Source organism: Equus przewalskii, chromosome 3 (genome assembly GCF_037783145.1).
Source record: "Equus przewalskii isolate Varuska chromosome 3, EquPr2, whole genome shotgun sequence".
In the NCBI taxonomy this organism is placed as follows: domain Eukaryota; kingdom Metazoa; phylum Chordata; class Mammalia; order Perissodactyla; family Equidae; genus Equus; species Equus przewalskii.
In genome coordinates this window covers 27507060-27527531 of record NC_091833.1, presented here as the reverse complement: position 1 = coordinate 27527531, position 20472 = coordinate 27507060, and the positions used below count along the sequence as shown (strand labels likewise).

Below are 20472 nucleotides of genomic sequence, written 5' to 3'. Positions count from 1 at the left end.
GGAGAGAAGAGGACATGGAAAGCGACGGCTAATGGGCATGGGTGTTTTAGGGGCCAATGAAAATGCTCTGGAATTAGATGGTGGTGATGGTTGCACAGCCTTGTAAATACATCAAAAACCACTAAATTGTATACTTTAAATGGGTGAATTGTATGGAATCTGAATTACATCTAAATAAAGTTGTTTAAAAAGAAGTGGTGAATACACAAGGATGGGTGACGATGGACTCAAGATGGGATCCACAGACTTTAGAGACTGAAGGCATGTGAGGGGAGGGAAAGGGAGCAACAGAGGCTGGCTGCCTGGCATCTCGACTGATGCTGTTGTCGCTGCTCTTAACCACTCCTTTCTGGTGTCACATTCAACAACTACATTATGGTTTTCTCAAAATCTATGTTCCTTCTCATCGGAGTGTCAGGAGGAGAAACAATTTGGGGAAGGGGATTTGTTTTTTTAGAGAAATCAATAAACGTTTCTCCTGGTGACCTTTTCACTCTTCAGTGCCTGAAGGCTTTGACCTTTGACTCCATGGATGCTGGGGGAGCAGGCTCAGGTCAACAAAGCACAGAAAAGACAACAGGTTTTTCATGGAAAGGATGTGGTATGTTTTCACACAGCAGGCTTCCCTAGGTAGTAGTTGATATACTCTGAGAGAATCATGGTGCTTCCTTTACTCAGAAACTTATCTTAGCTTTTTGTACACATATAAGTGTGACTTCTGGTAAAGTCAAGAACAAAAAAGAACATTCTTTTGTGCTGATGAGAAATGAAGATAGAAAAAACACAAAACAAAAAAGACCCAGGAACACGTAATTCATTAACATTCGATAGCAAGTGTCATTTTGGGGGGAGGATGCATTTTAATCTGGTTTCAATTATATTCATAAATAACGAGCATACTTCCATCCTCACCTGAGCCTTGAAGGATGGAGCAGAAGTCAACTTTCCTCATTGGATCTCGAGATAAGGAAATTCCCTCTGGCCCCAGGGGCCACCCAAGAAACACAGTCTCTTATATTCACAGCATTATCTAATTTCCAAAGTTACTGACTTTTCATTCATCCATCCCTTTATTCATGTAATAAACTATTTGCTACTATCCTCATTTGGAGATATGAAGATAAGATTTCACTCCCACCCTCAAAGAGCTCAGAGGGATATGGAGAAAAAGACAAAGAAATAGTCAATGATACACTCTGTAAAAGAAGTTTTCAAAGGGTACCTTGGAGAAGCATCCATTGATTAAGAGGTGGGCACACTATGAAGATTAAGAAGGGGGGCACATTATTAAGATCCAAGTGCCCTTTTCTCAGGTGCCCCTATAAAACATGATTGGGGGTATTGGGAAGTAAAATAAGTGACTTGGATTATTGTTTCCTTTGCTTAGCTTCAAACATCACCTAAATTCTCCCCTAGAATTAAGGCCCTGAGGACACTCTCTTGGGATTTCTCAAGACTTAGGTTAGACCTCAAGACTGATCTTTCAAAAGCCAAGTGGTTTCGGTGGCTCCATGCCCTCCGCCAGACCCCTCCGCTGGCCCCGGCTTCCCATCAGGGGAGGCGGCTCTGTTTCCCAAGTCTGCGCCTCCGCCCCACACTCTGCCCCCCCGCCCTCGCCCTGTGCAGTCATCTCGGCTCCTTGGTGTGGGAGGATGTTCACCACACGCTGGTCTGAGCCCACGCTCCTCACCCCGCAACACTCCCCCGCAGTCCCCTCGGGGACTCGGTGCCTAGGGGGGCCCCACTGCCCAGGCTTCTGCCTCACATACGTCCTGTCCTCCTGTTCCAGGCCTCGCTGCCCCCTCCACCATGGCAGGTGGGCATCGTTCTTGACCGACAGTGGATCTGTGTTTTTTTTTTTCCTTCCCTCTCAGGCAAAGACAGGGTGGGTGCATCAAAGGAGAACCCAAGCTGTGGTCTCCCTTACCATCCCCAGGGCCCCTCCCGACTTCCTGGTTGCTGGCTTAGAGGCCCAGAAGGAGCTGCCAAACCATCCCATCCGAAAACCCAGCCTGTTACCAACAAACTGAGAGAATTTTATACAGAAGTCACCAAGAAAGAATAAACAGGGAGCCCAGTGGCTGTGTCATCTTCCCTGAGTGACTTTTCCTGTTACTCTCAGACTTCAACCCAATTAGAACCTGGCTAATTAGTTTTGTGCGCTGCTCAACAGTTGAGGGAAAAGGTCAATTTGATATATGATTTTCTTTCTTTCTAAGCCACAGAACTTCCTCCAAGGAACAAGCATTAACCTCCGGTTCTCAGAAGCAAAACAAGCCAAGTCACACATTTCTATGAATTCTCTCAGTAAGCCTATGATTAGTAATAGTAGCAGTAACCGTAGCTATTGATTGAATGCAGGTGTCAGACTCTTCACGGGCCTCGCCTGTAATGGAGACTCTCAAAGAGGTGGGCAGCCCATTTCATATCTAAGTAAACTACCCCTCAGCCAGGCTGAGGAAGAGAGGCGATGCCGTCTCTTAGAGAGGACAGGCCAGGAGTCAGGAGAGCTGGGATCTTGTCCCGGCCCTGCCAACCCCATCGTGGCTTGGGCAAGACTTTTTTTTTCCCAGTGGAAACTCCAAAACAGTGTACAAAAGAGTTATGAGCTGTAACGATAAAACACATGCTGGTAAATGATTGGATTGAAACGAAGCGTTTCTACAACATGAATGATACTCCAGCAGCTATATTGACACCTCCCAGCGCCTCCCAAGATGGAGATAAGAAGGAAACCAGTGTCACTTTGGGCCACTATGTGCCAGGCACCGTGTTGGGGGCACTGCCACATGCTTTCAAATGGAAATAACTTTGAAAAATGTGGATACATGTATACAGTTGTAGACTTCTAGAACGGCAGTTCTGTGGTCCTTGACTTAGCACCGACATTTTACAGTGGAGATGAAACAGCTCCTTCAAACTCCCCTAAACATCCCACTCGTAAGGGTTAATTAAGACAAGTTGTAAGCAGAACGAGAAAAGCCTTGTCTCTGAATAGGGTGTCAGTAACTATGCCTTAACCGCATAAGTTATATAAGGGTATATGGCTGTAACAACTTTGTACCGGTGAACACGGCACAGCACCCTGACACCTCTGTCACTCTTTCTCATACCCATCACAGTGCCTCTGCTGTCTGCTCCTGTAAGACACCAACATAAGCACAGTTTTAAGCCCTGGGTTTATTTTCCCCTGTATCTTTGCTCCTGCTCTTTCATTGGTTTAATATATGCCTTTTCTCTTCTCAACTTCTGGATGCATAATCTAAGAATTTGAGCAAAATCTGTATAGACGAGAATTTTGCAATAAGTCACCTGCAGTGAGAATATATCACGGTATTTGAAGAAATAAGGTGATCAGCCAGTTAGATTTTATTCCTAAGAGCTGGAAAAGATTGGCACAGTGCAGAATGATGGGAGCGTTCATCCTGTGCACATTCTGATGTTTCCTAAACTTGGTTCAACGGGAGACACCTTTAAATCTGCAAGAGAATGTTCAATTCCATCCAGATCGCTTTGTTCTCACAGAACAACAGGGAGACAAATGAGAATGAGCCTGTTGAAGTGGACTTCTATCTGTGAGGTGTGTTCCCTCACGATGAAGCCTAGCAAAGCCTCAGTGAAGATGTCAGGAGAAATTTTATTCTTCCTCACGTGAAACTGAATAGTCACAGTACATTCCATATGTAGTAGATTTCCCTAGAGATATGAACAGACACCAGTGAAAAAAAAATAACATTCCATGAGATGTTCACTTGTGGGAAACAAAACCATAAAATATATTAAGTGCTGGGGGAGTGGGCAGGCATATCTACAATAACAGTTTACTTTTGTGTTTATTTCTTACTTAAAGCAGGAGGAAAATGACATTGGTTCTTTTTGTCAGCAATAAGCTGTTCCACATATATTCTAAGGGTTTGGTGTCCTTGTTATGTTTAAGAGACAAAGATATGTTTGTGCCTGGAAGATATTGCAAAGAAGTTCGAAAAGCTACTGTTGCCTCAATGGCCTTTCACATGCCTCCTGGGGCTACTAAAAAAAGTTTGCACTGTACATTAAAATGGATGGATGGATGGTTGGATGGATGGAAGGACAAATGATGGATGGAGGAGTGGACAGGCAGATGGAATGATAGACAGATGAGTAATAGGATTTTTCTATTCCTTTGTCTACTCTACTAGCACAAAGCTTGACATAAAACAAACTTTCAATAAGTGAAGACCTGACACTTCGTGATCTCCATAATGGGTCAACCAGTCACTGTCCTTTCAAGACTTGGGCTCAGAGGGAGCTCATAGTCATCTGACATATTTGATATTTGTTCATTCATCAAAACCTAGGGATTCAGAAGTCTCAGAGATGTCTTCATGCATCAGTGAAGCGTGTGACTAGGTACTTGGAGTAATCTGAGGATCTCTACTTCTCCAAGACGTTTTTTGAAAATCCTGCCATTAGTAGGAGGAAACCCAAGAGTGAGGCTAGGGGCCAAGGGAAGAAAACTTTCCTTCTTCCAAGTCTGTCATGAGATTGTCTAAGGAAGACAAATCCAAGACTCTTGCTGAGTACCTCCAATTCCTTGACCAAGTCACTGTCCCCATAAGACCAGACATGTCCCCGTGGCCTGATCACCATGAGTCCATAATTTTCAAGTGCATTAACCTCAGAGGCCCCATATTTACGGCAAGATGATGCAAAAGGAACCATATTAGGACCGAAAAATAAGTCTGGTGTTCAAGCTTCATTTCACAGAGAAATCTATCCCTCCCTTAGTGCAAGTTTCTGTTTGAATCACCTGAGAAGGTGATTTTTTAAGGTGACGTGAAACCATAGTTACCACTGAGATCTTCACGATCCTCTATAGAGAGCGATGTCCTAAAATATTCATCTCCTTAGTGCTTTGTGCTTCATACTATTTTGTCTCCCTCTTGACCAAAATCTTTCTAGAAAGTATTCTGAATTCCCTACTCTCTTACTGGGATAGAATTGGGATCTATTCCACAAGCATTCTTGTAGGACCACCTGGAAGTCACATACTTGTTTCAGTTCGCTTGACCCAGGACATAGAGATTAAACATAAGAAAGACCCCTGGTTCAGGATGCTCACAGAATCACGGGAGAAATAGAGATATAAAAAGACAATTACAAAAGGCCAGCAGGAGGGATCCTTGTGATAGAACTGTTCTGTATCTTGACTGTGGTGGTGGTGGCCACACAAGTCACATGTAAGAAAATTGCATAGAATGAAATACACATACACAGGCACGATCGCATGTAAAACGGGCGAACTCTGTAAAACGTGGGTGGATCCTAGCAATGTCAATTTCCTGTTTGTGGTTCTATACTCTTGTTATGCAAGATGTCAACACTGGAGGAGGCTGGGAGAAGGTACACAGGATCTGTCTGTATGTGCCATTCCTTTCCACTGCATGTGGATCTATAATTATCTCAAAAATTAAAAAATATATATAATTACAATGTACAGTCACAAATGCCATGTCAGGGGACCCTTTGAACACAGAGTGGAAATACGCCACCCCATTTAGATTAGGGCAAAGCAGTCAAAGAAGGCATCCCAAGGAAGGGGATGTCGTGGGTAAACACAAGTCAGCCAGGATGAAAGGTGGGACCTGGGAAAGGACATGCAGTGTGGTTGGCATTTGTGCCTGCCTCCCCCACAAGCCAGCTCTCCCACCAGTCTGCCAGTACCTCTCTGGGTTTGAGCCACTTTCTTTAGACCTAAAAGAAGGCCTGTTTTAATCTATAACAGTCCTCCCTTCTCCCCCTCCTTTTAAAGCTCAGTTGTTGAAGAAACTGGAACATTTTTCTTATAGAATTTCCCATATTCTGGATTTGAATTATTGTTTCTTCATGGGGTCTGCATCATTTCTCTATCCCCTGTATTTCCTCTAAAGTGCTAGTTTTATTATTATTTTCATCATCAGCATTATTATTACATTACTACCAAATCATCCCCTTGTTGTTGGAAAGGCAAGAATGTGGGCAATCTAGTGCCAGCGTCTGGAGAGCTAATTCCTCTATCACACAACTATAAACCCAGCCTTTCCTCCCTGTGACATAGAAAATAGACAGCAATCCCATAGTGGTGCTCAAGTTTGGGAAGCGATTCTAGTACAAAGAAAATGCATGGACTTGTGTAATGGCCAAGAAGGACCGGTAGAGCAGCTGCATTTGGCCCAGGGAGTTTCTGGAAACAGATCTTTCTGACGGTAAATTCCAATAAAGTTGGTGGGTGTTATATTAATGACTAGACTCTTAGTCATTCAAAGGAACTGAAATCAGATGACACCAGGATGGTGGAGGGAGGCGAGATATTAGCAATTCTGATTGCAGATATGAACACAATTTCAGTGGCATTTTTTTTATCATTGCTTTATGCTTTGATGAATGCCTCACACAATATTGAGGTACAAGATGGGAGGCAGGAGTGAAGTGAGGAAAGCCAACATTCTTTATTTGCCTTAATATCTATGCTTTGGAAAGGCCAGGAAAGGGGATATGCTTCATCATTAAATAAACCACAAAATCCTCACTTCTCACTTTAACACTCACAAACAACCTGCAAACAGCCCAATGCATATTTGTGTGTAGCGAACACCAACACAGGGATAGTTAATGGAAATTTTAAAAATGTCATATGCATTTTTTTAAAGGAAGGAAAAAGATAAGTACAAAAGCTCTGTAACATTTTCCACCTGTCTGTAAAACAATTCCTCAGATCTTTTCCACCTAAAGTGTCCAATAAGAGAGTCTTAGGGACGTAGGTTCAGCCTGACATCTTTGAATATCCACTGTCACTGGAAACCAGAGATCTATAGGTCTAGAAATCTCAGCTCACCTGATCTTTGCTCAAACTTCCTCATTTTCATCACTCATTCTTCTTGTGAGACAGAAACAAATATAGCAATGTAACAATAAGGATGTTGCCATGGCAGAAACCAGATTCTTAGATCAAGGGTTCACACTGTACATAAAATTCATTTGGTCAGCTGGTCAACACTCATCCAATACTTCTGATGTTTCATGCTGGTGATAGACGTTCTCTGGATGGATACAAAGATGGATTGCTTACCAACGCCCACCATTATATGATATGATGACATACAATGCTACACTATCTTATGTAATACTATACTATAGTATATGATACTATACTATATTACATTATAGCACAGCACACTATATTATAGCATAGTCTATCTTTATTTGTCTGTTTGTTTCTTGTCTATCTCCCTCTTACAACAGATAATAAAGGAAATGGTTAGAAGCACGAACTTTGCAGCAATGTCCTGATTCATACCTTGTACCACTCACCAGCTGGGTGACCTAGGAAAATCTCCCTAACACTTCTGTACCTCAGCTTCCTCCTCAGTCAAATGGAAATAACAGCACCCATATCTCATCGGGCTGTTGTGAAGATGCAATGAGTTATAACTGAGATGAGTAGCATTAGTAATGTTATCATTTGATGGCGGGCTCCATGCTGTCGCTGTGGGCAACAGCTCCTCCACCACACTCAGAGAGGCTCAGAGAGTTTCCCAGGTCCCTGCCCACCTCATTTCTGAGTCTAAGTCTGAGTCAATCAGCATATCTCATCCTTTTGCCACAGAGACTGGTTCAGGGGTAGGCCGTAGGCGGTAGGCGGATAACCAGTCAAATGACCCGGACGAATTTGACCAAAACCATGACTTTGATTTGACCTACTGAAGATCAGACTGACTCCCATTGGACCTCCTCTTGTGGGATGTAGAAATTGGAGCTGCTATAACCATTATGCTTCCATGGGGAGCCCTGGTCTGGAGTCCACACAGTAGAATGCAGGGACAGTCGGTGGAAGGAAGCCAGGTCCAATGACATCACATGACTCCTGCCTCCAGCCAGGCCTGAAACCAGCTCTGTTCCTGCACCTTTTGGTCACGTGAACCAGTAAGTTTCTATTTTGTTTAAGCCAATTTAAGTCAAAATTTTTTCACCTTCGACTCAAAGAGAGTTAATTGGGACCCCGCTATATGCTGAAGATCAAGATTCAAAGAGCATATAGAGAACTCCTTGGCAGCCACACAGCGAGTAAGTAGCTAAACCCCACCTTGAACCCTGCACTGCCTGACCACTACAATATGCTGCTCTCCAATGCTACAGAAGCTTCCAGAAGCAAGGTGAAGCTACAACCATGGCAATCTATGAATGAAAGGCAGGAATCAGGGAAGGCTTCTGGAGGCAATGGCATTGTACTAACAACCAACCTTTATTACACGCTTATTAGATGTCAGTCACTGTGCTCCAAGCCTCGTGTGCAACCTTGCACATGAGCTGTGCCTTGAAGAATGAGCAATATGTTGGTATGTGCCACGGGTGAGTGGTTAAGTTCACACGTTCTGCTTCGGTGGTCTGGGGTTCGCCAGTTTGGATCCTGGGCATGGACCTACGCACTGCTTGTCAAGCCATGCTGTGGCAGCATCCCACATAGAAGAACTAGAATGACCTACAACTAGGATACACAACTATGTACTGGGGCTTTGAGGACGGAAAAAAAGAGGAAGATTGTCAATAGATGTTAGCTCAGGGCCAATCTTCCTCACCAAAAAGCATACTTAAAAAAAAAATGTGGGCATGTGGAAATGGGGGTGGGCTGGGATTCTTATTTGAACATTAGAAAATAGTGTCCACATGCCTTGAAGCCCTGGGGAGGCAACTGTGACTCCAGGCTGGAGCAGGGCCGTCTTTGGCAGCAGCAGCCAGTGCTGGAATACAGATAGCACACCTTGCCTGCACCCAGGTGTGTAATCACATCCCTCCATTCATCCAAATTTTCACCCCAGGAAGATTTATTGATTTCCACCTCGGGTCCAGGGCTCTCACATCTCAACCCTAGTTTTCCACCAAATTCCATCTCGGGAAGACATAGGCTAATGAGGGAACAAGATAAGCATCCTGGTAATTGACAGATGGGCCAATCAGTCCAGTGAGAGGAGAGTGTAAGAACTGTCATGTTGCAACGTAGCAGCCAGCACCTTGCCCTCATCAAAACCATGTTTCCTGAGACACTTGGCCGGACATTCTATGCTGGTTTTTTGTTTTTAGTGCCGTCAAGTCGATTCTGACTCCTAGCGACCCTGTGCACACAGAGCGGAACCCTGCCCAGTCTTTCTGCACCATCCACTCACCTTCTGATGCTGTATCAGACAATGCTCCACTGCTATTCACAGGGTTTTCATGGCCAGTTTTTTCGGAAGTGCATGGTCAGATCTTCTTCCTAGTCTGTCTATTCTAGAAGCTCCACTGAAACCTGTCCACCATGGGTGATCCTGCTGGTATTTGAAATACCAGTGGCAGAGCTTTCAGCATCACAGCAATGTGCAGCCACCACAGTGTGACAACCAACAGATGGGCGGTGTGGTTCCCTGACCGGGAAATGAACCCAGGCTGAGGAGGTGAGAGTGCTAAATCTTAACCACTAGACCACCAGGCCTGGCTCTATGTGGGTCAAAAAAAGAGGTGAGGAATCAGAGCATTCGTTTAGTCGATTTCATTTACTAAACATTTATTGAGTGCCCACTCTGTGCCAAACACCGTGGTAGGTGAAGGAGATGGAGAGATGAAAGGGGTCAGTCCTGGCTTCATGATGCTCACAGGATAGGTGGGGAACAAACATGGCACCATGAGGACTCTAAGACACAGAGACTGGACACCTGGCCTGCCTTGGGAGCTAGTGGGCACAAGGACTCAAGAAAGGCTTTTAAGAGAAACCCAAGACTCAAAAAAAAGTCAAAACTATCCAGGGTATAGGACAGAGGGCAGAGAAGATGGAGAGGAGGGGAGTTTCAGGTGAGTAAAATCGTGCAAAGACTCAGGAGAGAGGGAGAGAAAGAGGAACTGTGCAAAGTTCGCAAGTAACTACAACTTTAAGGCAAGAGCATAAAAGACAGAAGAAGGGAAAATATTTCCTGAGGCCCTGGCACCTACAAGGCCCCACTAACGGAAACTGTCTAGCATGTCAGCACAGTGCTCAGCACACGCGAATAGATTGCGTTCTTTTGAGCACTTACCAGGCATGGGCTGACATGAGCCACACACTCAATGTATATGCTTAGCATGATCCACCTTTGACCCAGGGGGAAACTGAGGCCCAGAGAGGTCAACTGACTTGCTCAGGTCTCACATCTGGCACAGAGCAGGATTCATATCCTTGTTGGCCTGGTGCCAAAGCACACCATCTCCCAAGTATGTCACCTTGCCCAGTGACCCTCAGAAATCCATGCTTTACCCCCTCACTGCTCTGCCACCAAAGGCTCTAGACATTATTAACCTAAAACTGCATCATCCTTTGACCTGAACGCGCAGGAAAGTTTGGTCCTGCCATTCTGACCCCACCGCGTTAGCTCTGTTGTTTTGACCCCAAAGATTTTCTGACTTTGCCGTTATGACCCATTCATGCTCTACAACAACCCAGCACGTCAGCTCTGTCTGTGTCTATAGGTGTCTGGCCCGTGTTTACCTACCCTGCAATCAACCTCAAAGGGCTAAGGACATTCCCTCCACACAACCCAGAAATGTTTTAACCTGTTCATGCAGTCTGGTCCATTTGCAGTCTGAAAAATGAGCTGGAGAAAGACAGGGAAGAGCTTTGCTGAGGTCAGAGGGTGATCAGCAGGCTGTCTCCTGGCCAGCCCACCTTCCCCCTACGCGAATCTGCCAGTGCCCCCAACACTCGTCCCTGATCAGTGGCTCTTCGGGGAGCCTGGAGTCCACAGTCAGCGATGCTTGCCTGAAGAGTCCCTGTCATTCCTCTAGAGCCCTTATGATCCCTGCGGGGTCAGCTGAAACAGCCAGTGCCAAGCTCTCTCAGGCAGGACACAGACCACAGACGGCAGGTCATAAACAACTCGGGGGCTCCTTCCTGCTCTCATTCCCAGGTTTCTCTGAAAGGAGGTGCAAGAGAAGCCATGAAGGGCAGATTCTGCAAAAGCCTGCACATTCAGGTCCTTTCAAGAGACACCAGGGGGAACCAGTTGCAGCTCAAAGGTGGACACTGGCAATTCGGAACTCTCCTGTTCAGGAAATCACCTCGGAGCCTCCCAGCTTCAAAACTGGCGTCAGGAAAGGGCAGGGAAGTCGGGGATGCAAGAGAAAAACCCCAGGGAAAGAACGGATCTCAAAGAAGCTTTTATACATACACAGAGCTCTTCTGCTTAGTTTTTCTAGGTTACATCTATTTTTTATTAGTCTCTAAGGTCCTAACTTTGGACAACTACTATATATATATATATATATTTTTTTTTTTTTTTTTTTTTTGAGGAAGATTAGCCCTGAGCTAACTGCTGCCAATCCTCCTCTTTTTGCTGAGGATGACTGGCCCTGAGCTAACATCCGTGCCCATCTTCCTCTACTTTATATGTGGGACGCCTACCACAGCATGGCTTACCAAGCAGTGCCATGTCCGCACCCGGGATCCGAACCAGCGAAGCCCGGGCCGCCGAAGTGGAACGTGCACACTTAACCGCTGTGCCACCAGACCGGCCCCAACAACTCCTATATATTTTGACATGGCCAAGGTTTATACAGATCAGGGCAAGTGAAACAAATAATTGTCTAAGTAATTTTCCCTCTTCGACAGAGAGCTCTGCCTATCCATAAAACGTAGTTATTTTAGAATTGATTAGAAGGATGTGTGTAGGACATCCAGACGAGGCAATTTAGTTTAAAATTACCTCAATTACCAAATAGGCCAAGTTAGATTTTTTTTCAGCTTTATTGGGGTATAATTGACAAATACAAATTGTACATATTTAAGGTGTACAACGTACTGTTTTGCTATGTATACATTGGAAATGATATCACAATCAAGCTAGTTAGAATATCCAGCAATACATATAGTTACTATTTTGTGTGTGTGCATGCGTGTGTGTGTGGTATGAATGCTTAAGATCTACCCTTTTAGCAAATTACAAATATGTAATAAAGTATTGGTAATAATGGTCAAACGCAGTACAGAAGATCTCCAGAACTTATTCATCCTGCATAACTGAAACTTTGTACCCTTCGGTCGGCATCGCCCCATTTCCTCCTCCCCGAGGCCCTGACAACCACTATTAACTCTCCGCTTCTAGGAGCCAGATGTTTTCAGACTCCACATGTGAGCGAGATCATACAGTATCTGCCTTTCTATGTCTGGCTTATTTCACTCAGCATAGTGTCCTCCAGCTTCCTTCATGGTGTCACAAACGGCAGCATTTCCTTCTCTTTCAAGGCTGAATAATATTCCATTGTATATAGATATAGACACCATATTTTCTTTATCCATTCCCCTATGGATGAACCCTTGGGTTGTTTCCATATCCTGGCTATTGTGAATAGTGCTGCCATGAACATGGGAGTGTAGCTAGCTCTTGAGATAGTGATTTTATTTCCTTTGAATATATGTGGAGAAGTGGGATTTCTGGATCATGTGTTAGTTCTATTTTTAATTTTTTGAGAAAACTTTATACTGTTTTTCATAATGGCCGTACCAACTACATTCTCACCAACAGTGTATCAGGGTTTCTTTTTTGCCACATCCTTGCCAACACTTATCTTTTATCTTTTTGGTAACAGCCATCCTAACAGGTGTGGGATGATATCTCCTTGTGGTTTTGATTTGCATTTCCCTGATGATAAGTGATGCTGTAGGCCCATTTAATTTAAAATGTCTACTAGGGGACTTGAATAATCCAGTGGATCATTTTGTGTGATGACTGGGGGTTGGGAGGGACAGTCTCCACTGGGGTGCCACAGGGCTTTGTCCCATGTTATTATCAACAACTCAGGGGGACAGTAGGAAATGTAGAAGGGCACCCACCATTTGTGGAGCTCCTCTGTGGACTCGCACGGTAGAAGATACTTGGCACCATCTCTAATCCTGACAATACCCCGATGTTCCAGATGAGGGACCTGCTTCAGAGAAGTGAAGTCCTACGAAAAGCACATCCATTTCATCTGCAGCTGGCACAAAGCTGGGAAGCAAATTAAAACAAGTCAATGGCATATTCTAGATCCAAAGAGATTTAGACAAGCAGGGAACAGGCTGAATCTAATGAGACGAAGCCTACTGGGGATTGTTGTACATTTCTGTGCTTGGGTTTAAAAACATAAGCACACAAACTGAGGATGGGGGAATGTGAGAAGACAAGGCCTGGGGCACGCACGATGAGTCACCGGTGTTCTGTGTCTGCCGGAGAGACTCGTGAAATTATGGTCTGCACTAGGAGCAGACAGACTGCGGCTGGAGGAGGCCGAGGGTGGTGCTCACTCGGCAATGAGAGGCTCACACATGGGGATCTGGTTCAGTTCTGGGACTTGAATTCTCAGAAGGAGTCAGTGACCAGGTGGGCCCATCTGAGAGTAAGCAATCAGGAGGCAGGGACATGCAAAATTCAGGCTTACGTAGAAATGCTACAGGCACTGACTGCACTTAGGATGAAAAATGAAAGGCAAGGAGAGGGTGTCATATTGGTTATCTTCTACACATCGGAGACCCTTAGGGATGTGAGGACTCATTATATATGGTCCTATGAGTGTATAAAATCAGGACTCGTGTATAGAAGAAGGGGACATGACTTCGTACTAGACAAACAAATACACAAAAAGCTTTCCTGACAACCTCAAGAACCATAGGAAGATCGATGAACAGACTGGAAGGTAAAATTGAGAGGGAGTGAGCACCCTGTCACTGGAGGTGATCAAGTATGTGCTGTTGGGAACCACACCTGGACTTTTGTGGGTGCTAGGCACTTTAATTTCTGTGGACTCCTTCTTCCATAAACAATTTAATTATATTTTTTATGACCGTGTTGGTATCACGATGCATATAATCTATGCTAGATTACATTCATTTCTTTACTTCTGATTTTAAAGGAAATAAAGATGCTTTCCTGGGCCTCTAACAGTCTCCTGGGCCCCAAGCACAGTGTCTGCTGTGTCTAGTAAAATCGTCCCTGCGTCCCTGCATGCTGTCGCCTCACGTCGGCGTTGTAAAGCGGATTCTGATCATGCCTTGGTTGGAAGGAGGGTGTTAAGGTCTAAACTCCCTCCAGCCTGAGATTCTATTAAGTGAATTCTGCCCAAGAATAGAGGAGTATCCCAAGCTGCTTTTTGGGATTGTTAAGGTGGCTGTGTTGCGGGGAGCACAAGCTGAAGAGCTGTGGGCAGGCTAGGATTCCATTCTGTAAAAGGTATACACGCGGACCCCATTGCTGCAGATGGTAACACCTGAGACAGGGCAAGGGGGTTGGGGCAGAGATGAGGAACAGTGGGTCTTTTGTTTGACATCCTCCTATTTCTGTCTTATACAAATGTTTCTATTTAACAAACAGCCATGCACCACGGTTACAAAATTACCAAATAAAAACACTAGCGAAAAGTCTGTAAATTTGACTTTATATGGGGGAGTGGGCTGTTTAGCCCAATTCTGTTCTTTGGCCAATCAGGAACACTATGGTGATGGCTGATGCTGTGAGGGTGTCCCTGGGATGTTTGGTGTTTTCAGTGAAGAGAACAGCACGTTGGAAAGCTGAGCAAAATCCATTAGGCAACCAAGAACTAAGATACAAAACAAGGCCATAAGGGACCATTTCTCTCAGGCCCCAGCGAAGCAAATTCAGAAACACCCAAATCCAGAAACGATCTGCATCACTAGATTCCTCCTGGTAATCACACAAGGATTTAAGTTTGGTTTGTGTTTTCTAGAACTCCAGGCTCCATTCCCCAGGTCGAATGGCTGCTAAATGCCTCTAGCACAAGACCTAAGAATTCCCCCACCCCCGTGGATAGGAAGGCCCGTGACCAAAACTGTACAGAGCCAGTCCCTCCAACAGCCTGTCCTCTAAGTCATCAGGCATAAAAGACACAGCGTGAACAAACTCTTTTCCCAATAACAGATCCTTTTTTCATTCTTGCCTTTTTTTTTTTTTTTTATCAGTTCTGATTTCAGCACAATAAAAATCTTTGAAGGGTTGAATGCTTTCGAGACAAATTCCCTCATTGGGATAAGCTGTGAATAGGATCAAAAAGGATAACAATGGAGGAGTGAATCTTAAGCAGTCCCTAATTGAAGGACAAGAAAAATCTAAGGCAATGGCTATGCCCTGGAAAAGGAGAGAGGGAAAGAAGAAAACCATGGGAATCTGTTGATTTGCAAGGGCAAGAGCCGAGAATGAGGCCTCATCATTTTGTATCTCCATCTATTGCTTAAAACCAGAAGTCCTTTCATTCAACTGTTCACGTATGCACAAAACTGTTTATAATCACCTCCTGCCTGCCAGGCCATGGTGGGTGTCTTTGTAGGGGGAAGAAAGGGAGGGTAGCTGGAGCAAATTTTGGGAGACCTTCCCAGGAATTCCCACTTGAGAAAACATCTGGTTTTTCATATCTCTTGTGCCAAACAAACAAGTATTTTATTAAATGATGTGTATTGTGTTCTAAGGTAGAACTCTGCCCAAAACAAACAAATGAGCAAACAAAACAAACATAAACAAAACCCCAAAGTCTGTCAGTGAGGGTCACTTGCTACCCTGGTCCTTCACAAAGGTATAGATGATGATTTATGGGGTTTTTCAAAATCCATGTTCCATGTGGAGATCATTCAGCAAGCAATCTGAACAGTGGATGAGGAGCCCAGCCCCTTCCTCTGCACTTCTGTCCCTAACCCACCCCAGGCATAGCCCCCCATCTAAACGACACCCCCGAAAGAAACCTACAAATCCCATTTGTCTATATTTCTCTTCCTCCCCATGATTACTCTCCCCCCCTTGCAGCCTAGCTTCCCAGAAACCAAACGTGAGTTGTTCTCTAACTGCACCAGAAAATCAGAATTTATCGTACATATGTTTGTGTTCCACTTAATAAAAAAACCTATATTTTAAGATAAACTTTGTTAGTAATTCATGAGGTAAGTGACTATTTATGCTAATCAGGCAGAAATATATTCTCAAGCATAATGCATTACATAAATTTGAATGCAAAATGTTCAATTATGAAGTAAATACAGGTAATGCAAATAATAAATTACCTCTAATAAAAATTATAAAAGATGTGTCTTCAAAGAGAGAGCGGCTTTAACTTACAACTGTGAATTGCTTAAAGAGAAAAGAATTAATAAATGCTGAATTACTCTGATGATTATTTAGCACATAATTCACCTATTCATAACGACTCCTAGTAATCAGACTGTTGTTTCACGTTCTCCAATATGAGGCAAGACTGTTTCCTCAGCAATTTTCCCCTTATCAGATTATCTCGTCTGATTCTATTAATTTTCTTCCATGAATCTGCTAACAGCGATTGGTGATTTACTTACCCTGCTAACTAAAGACTGTTAAAAGGATTTATCTAACACTAGACCTAAGAACACTATATCCCTTATCATTCGCTTCCTCCCAGCAACCCTTCTCTCAAATCAACGTAGGTGGTTTCATGGTGAAACGCAGTGGACACTGGTTAGTTTTGCGCCGTAAAATCTGCTCCTGGGTAAACAGAGAATCTAGACGCTACACTTGATGGATCGGATTCTTTTTAGATTGTATATGTCTGATTCCAACATGCTATACTTGAGTTGCTGTAACTCACAGTGAGGAAAAACATACTACTTTTAGCTTTTAATCATTGTAATTTGGCCGTGAACAGGGTTTTTTTCTTTTCTTCTTTTTGCATGAAGTTGTTATGTATGAACTGACATGAAACTACAACTGTGTTTTTGATGTTACAGTTTCGCAGTCTTCTGCATGATCCACCCCATGCCCTCCCCCCACCAATTCCTCTATAAATATTCACTGCTTTCGGAAACTTTAATGCTACTGATTTGAATTGGTCAATAATGACAAACGCATGGTTTCTAAATTACTCTATATTGTTCTACAGAGATTACAGGCATATATATAGCAAGGGGATATTAAGCAGTAAGGAAACGCAGTTCATATTGTATTTGGATTAGACTGGCCTGGATAGAAGTGAAACAAACAATGTTAGCAAAGAAGTCTAAAGAAATGTGGCCTGCTATAATTGCAGAGAATCAAAAATCTGAATAGTACTAATTAAAATGAGAGAGCTCAATTGTTATACAAGAAACACTGCTAACAGAGAACTGTAAATGTTTAGACACCCCTGTGAATCACTAAATAATAAAGTAAAAAGGACAAAAGTGAGAATTAAGTTATAAGCTTGAGAGCACTACCGTTACCCATCTAAAAAATAATTCTCATCCTCTCTTTTTTCAAGATAAAGTGGGAGAGTATAAAAGACTTTGCAATAACAGAAAGAAAAATACCATGGCTTGATAGCAGTGTACAAAAATAAACCATAAAAAATGTGCAGATAATAATACATTTAGCTGCTCAAACATGGGCATTCAATTTCTAGAAATGATATATAATTGCGACAATTAGGTACACGGCCATGAATCTATGTATCACGGTCTTGGTCATTAGAGAACTTTGTTTATAAATGTTGTTTATTTATAAACGTAGCAGTTTCAGTGTTCCTGGCCAAAAATACTTTCATGAGAGGCAGGCATCATATCTTACAGCTTTTAACAAAAATGTGATGCAAAAGGATAAAAAAAAATTACCATAGCAAAAGAAGGAATTAATTCTTCCTAGATACAAAAATTTATATTTTTACATGAAAAATATAAACTTCAGACATTTGTGGTTAATGATAAAAAAAAAGGCCTAGAAAACTATTGCTGTGGACAATGCTAAATGACATAATATGTTTATGTAATTTAAACAGTGGATTTTCCTCTGAATACCTAAGCTATAATCCCTTTACTTCATTACTAAGTAAAATACTGTATAAAAGGAGCAAAGCAAAGGAATTCTGTTAGGTTGCACAAATATTGACACAATCCTCACTCTTTCTTCCCCAAACTGGTTACAGACATATTTCATTCCATGCCTACAAAGTACTCCCATAAAACCAAAACTACCCTTATAAACAGCTTCTCTGCAGTAATGATGAAAAGAAAAGGTGCTTTTCTGGAAAATACCAACAGCGCTGGCCTTTTAGGGTTGTGATGTGCCTACAAACGTTTTGGGGAGTCTCTCATTAGGGATTCCCGGGTCTCCTGAAACTGAAGGCTTCCAGCATCAGAGAAACCAACTCAAGTCTAACCTGGTGTGTGAAGTCAATGAGTGACACCTAAGGTCCCGTCATAAATAGTAAAGGACGGGGCGGTGGGTGGGAGCACTGTGAAGTGCAATGTTCAAGATGCTGGTTTAATATGTGACTAAGTGTCAGAAGTCAGGTTTCCTGAGAATTACCTTTCAGATAAACAACTTTATAGCACTGCCCTTAATCTTACTTACTAGAGACATCTCATTTATCACTGAATTACTAGTAACTTTAATTCTATTGATATTGCCATAAAGCCCGTTGAAAATCCATCCTGACACTTCTAAAGGGTTTGGGGCCCCTGTAGATGGGATCGACTTGCAAAAGTGTCTCAGCCAGAATTATTCTCCAAAGGCTTCTGTGTCCCCTGGTCTCTTTGTGGACAACCAAGAGGGACAGTGGGGGTAAATGGATCCCCCCCTCTACCAGCACTTTCTTCAGTCCCTTTCCTACAAAGTCGGGTTCTCCTCTTGCAGTCACACTAACTTTCTGCGCCTTTTTCCTCCTCCCACCTTGGGAAACCAGCTGCTTTTCACTCCACCAACAAAACTGGACACGGATCAATTTCAACTGACCTTTGCCGAAAGGTGGCGCTGTTGAGGTAAAAACCAACTCGGTCCAACAATAGTTTTCACTCTTCGATCTTTTTGCAGGCTTTTTAGAATCTTATTTTTTTTTAATGCACCCTGCTAGCGGCCCCCTCTCCCATAAAGTAAAATAAATATGATTAACACCAAATGCATTTCATTAATTGAAGGAATCAACAGTCCCATCATCCAAGCAGGCGGGCTGGTCTTCCCAACGCCAGGTTGGTTTAGCGCGCTCTGGATTTTCCCGAATAAATCTCGGCTTCTCCGACTTGCCTATCGCTTTAAAATCTTAGAAACAGAGTTGTTGGTTCTTTCTTTTTCCTCTTCTTTTTCTTTCTTTCCTTTTTCTTTTTTGCATAAGTTTTAAAAGAATCGATCTAGAAAATTGAATAGTTATTAGCATCTGCAACCGGGAGGGGGAGAAGCAGCCCCCCCACCCCACCCCACCCCACCCCACCCCCACTCTGGTTTTCCGGGCCGGTCCAAGAAACCGCGGTTTAAAATTTAACCCTTCGAAGGGAGCTGGTGAAGGCCGGGGAGTTGTTTTTCCCCCTTGTTCCTCGCCACGATCAAGTCTGAAATAATTAAGTGAAACCTAAAAGTGCAAAGGGCGCGCGGGACCCTGATAAACAGGGGTCAGATTTCATAAGGGGGTGGGTGAGCGTGGGTATGAGTGTGTGTGTGTGTGTGTGAGAGACAGAGAGAGATGAATATGAATCTAAAGGCCAAATTCGGGCCAGAGTCGGAAGCCCGAGGGCTGAGCCGGCTCACCCTACTCTGAGCTTTCCCGGACTTAACTCGCGTAGGCGTTCGCTCCCCCCAAGGGCACGCGACGCCAGCGGGCAGCCAGTCCCCGCGCGTAAAGGCCCCTGAACAACTTATTCCACCTCCTTTAAGAGAGGGTGGTAAAACCGACTCTCTCTCTCTCCGCGGACTGCGAACCACCCAGGCAGACGCGCGGCAGGGCGGCGTCTTGCGCGCACTCCGGACCCCTGCACCCTCGCGCGCAGGCACCACGGAGAGGGACAAAGAGTTGGAGCCAAGTTTGAGCTCCCGGCACAGCCAGGCTCAGGGAAGGAAGGTCCCCAGGACGGACACCTGGGGACCGAGGGTGCAGCGAGGAGGAAAAGCTGCCAGGAGAATTCACAATCCTGGGGATGGGGGCCAGGCAGGGGAGGGGGGAGTCAGGCCAGTCCCCGCAGAGCGAGGGGCGGACAAGCCGAGACTCCAGAAAGCAGGCCTCTCTCGCGCTCCAAAGTAAAGCAAACCGTCCTCCCGGTCCTGCCGGGTTCCCGCAGCCCCTCTGGAAAACTCCTTCCCCTCTTGCACCAAACTTTGCGCCCGGCTTTGCTCCCTCCCGGGGAGGCTGCGGCGCGCGAAGGGTTAAGCCTGCCTGTCCCAGCTGACAGTCAGCTGATTGGGCCCTGATTGACAGCTCCGAAAAGTTTCCTTGTTTCTATACTATTATGCTAATCGCGGCCGCTCTCGCCGCCTCCCATTGGCCCCGAGTACCAGTCAATTTCCCCTTTGGGCCTGACGTCACAAGTGGTATAAAACTCAGCAATTGCTTTAAACTCTTCTTGCTGGATCAGAGGCTTTAAAATCTTTTTTCATCTTCGGGCTGTAGCTCGGGCTGCTCGTCGGCTCGGCCTCCCCCTTTCTGCTCTCTGCCTCGCTTTTCCCCAGGACTTCGCTATTTTGCTTTAAAAAAAAAAAGGCAAGAAAG

The 20472-nt window shown here is 44.2% G+C and overlaps 1 long non-coding RNA gene across 1 annotated transcript in view; it reads right to left on the bottom strand.

The window, feature by feature from the left end:
* The window catches only part of LOC103552464 (uncharacterized), a 32777-nt gene extending 13795 nt beyond the window's left edge, over positions 1-18982 (bottom strand). The window contains exons 1-2 of the long non-coding RNA XR_545261.2: positions 18732-18982; positions 12851-13004 (exon numbers count right to left, since the gene is read on the bottom strand). This is a non-coding gene — a long non-coding RNA (uncharacterized lncRNA). The remainder of the gene's footprint in view (positions 1-12850; positions 13005-18731) is intronic.
* Between the last annotated feature and the right edge of the window lie 1490 nt (positions 18983-20472).